The sequence below is a fragment of the Polypterus senegalus genome, chromosome 11, assembly GCF_016835505.1.
Source record: "Polypterus senegalus isolate Bchr_013 chromosome 11, ASM1683550v1, whole genome shotgun sequence".
Taxonomy (NCBI): Eukaryota; Metazoa; Chordata; class Cladistia; order Polypteriformes; family Polypteridae; genus Polypterus; species Polypterus senegalus.
Genome location: NC_053164.1, coordinates 38,256,566 through 38,263,404, shown reverse-complemented (window position 1 = coordinate 38,263,404; position 6,839 = coordinate 38,256,566).

The window sequence follows — 6,839 nt, the reverse complement described above, 5'->3', positions numbered from 1 at the left end:
CCCCTGTAGTAGTTTGAACAAGGCAGGAAACTAGCATGGGTGTTGGACAGAATCCCAGTCCACTGCAGGGCAGCCTTTACAAATGCACAACCCAGTGCCTCCAGCACCAACTCCCCAAACGTCCTTGCCTCTCACAGTCTCTTGCCCTTCTTCTAGCCCCCTCCAATCCTCTCTCCAGCTCCGTCCTCTTCCACCCAACTTCAGCTCTCGACTGTTGGGAGGCGGCCCCTTTTATCACACCCCGGATGGGCTCCAGCTACTTCCCGGCATTCCTCTGCAGACACCCCCCAGTGTGGCGTAAGTGCCGGCTGCGCACCCGGAAGCCCTCCGGGTGTCCCCCATCTTCCCCACAGGCCCCCACAGCGTTGGGCTTCCAAGCCCCCTACCCGAAGCCACCAACAAAACCAGGGCGGTCAACCCCTTGTGGTCGGGAGGAGGCACCAGCCCTCCTCCAGTCCCCTCGGGCGTCCCAGCTGGGCTCCACCCCATGCCGCCTGTGACAGCAGATAAAAAAGTATTGATTGACCCCCCTCTGGAGGTCCTCACAAGTTATTGTTATACAGTATTATATCGAAGTGGATTTATTTTGGCTTTTTTGAAACTTGTCAACAGAAGAAGTGAAAACAGATCTCTGCAAAGTGGTTTAAGTTAATACAAAGATACATCATAAAGTAAAGGCAATTTGAAAATTATTCTGTAAGTGCAAAGGACAGAAGCTGATCCAATACAGCATGTTTGCTTGCAATGGCTTATGGGTAGTTCAAACAGATACAGTGCAGCGCTCTGCTGTTACTCTAGTTGAAACCAAGACCAGATGAACATGGATGCACTGCTGCGGGGTTGCACAATTGTTGAACAATGTGCCATAGTGAGATTTCTTTGGTCAGAGGGAGTAAAACCTGCTGCAATTCACCAAAGGATGTTGGCTTGCACAGATCAGTAAGCTGTTTGGGTACCCATCTTGAGCAAACTTTATGGTACCCCCACGTCATCATGCAGTGTGGCATGTGTAGATCCATAGCTGATATCCAAATGTGCAGCAATAGCGGACAACATAGTCCATCTGCACACTCTGATGAAGGCATCTACCATGTCAACGTGGGCTTGTGTTCATGACACTGATGGTCGACCAAACTGAGCTTCATTGGTCACACTTGTTCTTCCCATTTTAAACCTGTCTACCAATTCAGAAACTCTTCATTGAGTTTCAATACAGTTTTCAGTTCCCTACTGAGCCAAAATCCTGGGTTCAAATCCTGCTACTGACACTGCATGAGCAGGGCTACTTTTAGGCCAACATTGTAGCCATCTTCTGTAGCTTGCAACTGTTAGATTTGTCTATCAACCTGAGTTGTACACAACGTAAATTCAAAAATATTTAGATAGCTAAGATGCTTGGATGCTTAAACCTAATTGATATCAGAGTTAAGATTGCTTTTACTCATTACAGTAAGTCATTAGTTCTTGCCAGGGTGGTGAGCTCACGCTCGTGTGGCATGCAGAAATGTTTAACATTTAGAGAAATCCTAAAATTAATTTCAGATATCTTAAAATGCAGCTTACTCTTTTAAATATCTGAAACTTCTTTTGAGATATCTCAAAATATATTCCTTTGCATTTTAAGATATCGGCAATACATTTTGGGATATCGGAATTGCACTTCAAAAGATCTTGAAATTGCTTGCTGTAAAATTTCTGTGTTTTTAATGGAACTTCCTGTCTATTTTAAGACACTTTTAAATGTATCTGTGATGTCTCAAAAAAGAACAGGAAGTTACTCTGAGATATCTTGATATGTATTTCAGATAACTGAAATTAGACTGGAAGCTATTTTGAGATTTCTGGAAATGAATGTGAGATATTTTAAATTGTGATTTAGATATCTGAAAATTCTATTTAGATACCTTGAAATAATTTAATGTCTTTTTGAATATATCCTAAAATGTATCTGAGATATCATGAAATACATTTTAAATGAATTTGAGGTACTGTATTTAAATGTCAAACGATAGTGACTTTCAAGGTATCATAAATGTTTTTTAAAGTATCGTAATTATATTTTGAGATAGCTTATAGCTATTGTAAATTTATTTTGAGATATCTGAAATGCATTTCATAATAACTTCCATTTCAAAATATCTAACATAAATTTCTAGATATCTTAAAATAGATTCCTGTCCATTTTTAGGCATCTGAAATGCATTTCAAGATATCTCCAAATAGACATGAAGTTCTATTCAAAGAATATAAGATTTGACAGTAAGCGATTTCAACTGCATATGTACTGCAGATGTACTTCAAGAAATCTCAAAATATTGTTGAGATATCTCAAAATGCACCGGAACTTATTTCAAGAGACCACAAACTGCATTTGAGATGTTTCAAAATGTATAGTTTATCATTTCAAGATATCAGGAAACTTTTCTATTTTAGATTTCAGAAAATGCATTTCAAATTTCTTGAAATAGACGTATTTTCTGTTATCTGTAATTCTTTTTGAGACTTCTTAAATCATTTCCAAAATATCTTAAAATGCATTTTAACATATCTCTAAATGTCAGTTTTCTTGCCATGCAGTCACAAACCTTGTGCTGCTTCATTGTAACTTTGCTTTCTTTCTTGGGAGATTAGAAAACACTGTCTTCTACGAACAAACATTACAGAAGCTCCAACTAACCAACTTTCAAGGTGTACAGTAAAGTCTACAGTTAGCTTATCATTTCATTGTTATGTGTCCCAAGATAGAAGTTAAGTGTTAGAAGCTGAGTTGCGTTAGACACAGTTCGCTTATGACGAAACTGTGGAAAATTGATAAAATTATATTTACTGCATATGCTGTTACTTCTTATTATGAATTATTTCCTCTGGGAAAGTCTATTTTCAGTTTAGATGTTAACATGCATCAGACATTATTGTAATTAGATTAACAGCAGATGATGGTGAAAATGCAGTCACTCTTTCACTGTACATGTCTTCTCAACTATGACTTGACTTGACTCGACTTGTTGTAATTCTTAGGGCTAAAAGTTTGGCTTGAACCTTGAAAATCATTGCTTGAAGCTTACTTGAGACTTGCATATGTAGAGCTTTTGTCCCATCTCTGTTGTCCTTTGCTACTGAGCATATTCAGCAGGACAATGCTTCTCAAAGATGATGAAAGTCCTGGTATGACTCAAAGAATGTGGTAATGTGTTCAATTAAATCAAATGGCCTCCTTATTTACCAGGTGTCAGCCCAGTCTATTGGATGACACAGAATGAGCTGTTCAGCTGTGAAGAGGTGAGAAGTGATGCCTTGAAAACAAGTCAAGTTGGGGAGCATGCACTGGTATAGCTCATTGCCATACCCACTACACGACGACACAACTTGGGATCCCGGTTGGCAACCCCCCAGGCAGACACGCGGTCCAGTCCCACCCTCTGGAAATGACCCTCTATCTGCCGTAGCCAGGTGTTATGTGGGCGACCCCTTGGCCTGGTCCCCAACAAGAGGATCTTATGAGCTGGATCACCCTCGGGGAAATGCACCACATGGCTGTAGTGCCGTAACTGACGCTCCCTCACAATGCAGGTAATGTGCCTCATTCGGGACTCCGGAGAGACACAGTACTGAAAGAGTCCAGCCTTCATATCAGATCACTGGATAGCGTTCATGTCTCACAACCATATAGCAAGACAGGAAGCACCAGGACTCTAAAGACTTGGACTTTCATCCTTTTGCATAGATATAGGGAGTGCCACACACCCCTTTCCAGCAACCTCATGACCCCCATGCTCTCCCAATCCATCTACCGACTTCATAGGAAGAGTCACCAGAGACATGAATGTCACTACCGAGGTAAGTAAACCTCTTGACCCGATCAACACTCTCTCCACAAACAGATACACTGCTGATGGCTGTGCCCAAGAGGTCATTAAAGGCCTAACCCTAACCCTAACCCTTGAAAACAATGTCACAAAATGTTTGGCACAGCTTTAATAAGGAGCACAGCAAAAAGTGTGCAGGGTGGAAGGAGAAGGTACTCTGAAAAGAAAAAAGCTGCCAACTTGAAAGGAATCTTCAACTGCAAAATGACAGGTACAGTCTGAAAACTTTATGTAGCCACTTTGTAGATCTTTTATGATTAAAAGCAGAAAGAAAACAAACAGTTATTAAGGTACTTCTGAACAATGACAGATTTTTATATCAAAGTATGAAAAGAATAAACCATACATAAAAGTACAGCATTTAAAGGAAAGCAGGCAGTCGATGAAAGTGCCAAACAGCCAGAGGGCGTATTAACAATTAACAAAGCACTTATGGATGAAAGCCACCTTGTGCTTTTAGGAGAAGGTCAGTACCATTTCCCAGAGAGAAACTCAAATTGGCAACGTGATCGCTGTCTTCATTCTGCAAAAGCACGGCACATTAGGCTTGGATTGAATTTGCTTGCAGATAAGTGAATAGAGGCCATTGTAACAGAGACAAAACAGAACAAAAAAGCAGAGTCACAGGCCACAGATAACTACACTAATTCTGCTGCGACAGCAAAACTGAACATGGCTCCTGTGAGCTTGATCACCCGCCAACTCCAAGGGACAATGACTCTGCTTCTGTCACTACAGCAGCCCACGTTCATCGAGAGGTCATAGACCTTTATAGACGTGTGTGTGTGTGTATCTATAACACACAGGAAAGCAGCAGTGGTTTGTGATGTGTGATGGAACCAAATCATACAGATGGGAAGACAAAAAGAGGAAATTTGCTTTGCTGAAATACAAACTTGAGGTAAAACTGAAAGAACTTTATGAAAATTAACAAACTGGCATGCAGTGTGGTGTGGTGTGGTGTCGTGGCAAGAACATTGGGCTTTCAAACACAAGGGTGCTGGTAATTCCTGGCTCAGTATCCGAGCCTGCACATGTCACTTCACTAGGCAGTGTTTTCATTGTAAAAATAATATAAAAGGGAATGCCGTATATTCTGGAATGGTTTCTCTAGCTTTGGTTTGTGCACTTTACAAAAATGTAATAATTTGTTTAATTTCCTCCAACAGCAATCCAGTATGTGTAGTGAGGCATTGCAGCTTGAGAGGTGCACTTTTAAACAACAAGGTCACTGTTGAACAACGCCCCTCTGAATCACCTTTCCAAAGACTTCAATGTTAAGGTCACAGTAAGACAAAGGCCACACATGGTCAGTTTGCTGTGCATCCCACAAAATCACCATAAGCAAGGGAAAGAGCCATTGGCGTCCTGCAGGCAGAGGTGTCATGTGCCATTGCTGCCAGCCACTATGGATCAAGCTGCTTCACTGTGTCTGACTGCAGACAAGGCTTCAGCAGACCAACAGGACAGATGATCTGGCCTTGCTTAGGAGAGATCATTTCAGATCTGCACCCCCATACTCCTGATAGACACAATGCCTTCATCAGTGGCTGGGAATTGAGCTCCATGCTCCATGGTGACCTTTCAGAGGCCCTCTGCTCACATCCCTGCCTCTGGACAATATCAGGCTACACACAGCAACTGTAGTCACAGCTGTCCTAAAGAATGAATGCAGGGGGACGCAGGTGCACTACTTTGTGTGTGTGTGTGTGTGTGTGTGTGTGTGAGTGTGTGTGTGTTCGGTCCTTCCAAGCAATCTGATTGGTCAGCTTAGCTTTGATAAATCAGTTCCACTTTGTTTGCTCAGTCAAATGGGATTGAGATTGGAGTCACCAGGCAAGAGAGGTTGAGACACATGAAGATGCCAAGGAAATAAGTAGAAGGAACACTGAGAGTCACCTTCAAAGACGAGAAGTATTCACAGGAGTGCTAACAATGTTTTCACAGTTGGTAAGGGGCTCATCGAGCATTGGTCATAGTCAAAAAGCGGACAGGAGGTGAGCAGAGTACCTTGAAATGATTGAATCTGAGAAAGCAGGCTTTATGGGATTGTGATTAAGAGGTGGAAACACTGGGTAAGAGGAGTTCAGACACTGAAGAAAAGTGTAGGAGGAACACTGAAGGTACATGTAAGGCAAGTGATATCGAATATTTTTATATTTATTCTATTAGCAAGTGATATCGAATATTTTTATATTTATTCTATTACCTGTCAATGAGTAATATATCTAGTATACTGTATAATAACAGTAATATTAATGGTGAGCGTTATGATATGGTGCCCCAAACCTGGAAAATAGGTTGAAAGGCATTTTAAAGGAGTCACAAAACTGGCTAGGGCCTTCCTTAACCTGCCCAGAAAAGGTCTCACCAAGGCAGCCTAACCCCAATCCTCTACTGGCCAGCTTTGACCTTCATGGGCCTAAAATGGGCTTCAAATTTTCAAAAATACTACAAATGTCCCAAAATATATCAAGAATGTCTTAAAAGGGAGAAAAACATTTTTGTATAGATATACTTTGTTAATCTCTGAGGGGAAATTGTCTTTTCGGGGTCAGGGGGCAGGGTCAGCCATTGTGACTTTGGCTTTTAGAGACAAGTATTACACAAAAATCTTTATCAAATAGACTGTCTTTTTTAAATAAGCAAAAGGAAGCACACAATTAGAAAGACAGGGAAAAAAGGTTTGCCCAAACAGGAAATATATGGCCAGAGGGAGCTCTCAAAAGTGGTGACTTCACGGTCGCCCCCACCTCTAAGGGTACCACACACAGAAGACAAGGATTACATGCAAATTTAAAGTGACAGTACTATATGGTAAAAGTTTCTGGATACCTGACCATCACTCCCATATGTGCTTTTTGGACATCCCATTCTAAAAACATGGGGATTAATAATGAGTTATCCCACCCTTCCCTTTTTTGTATCAGCCTCCACTCTTCTAGGATGGCTTTCCATAAAGTTTGGAGTGAA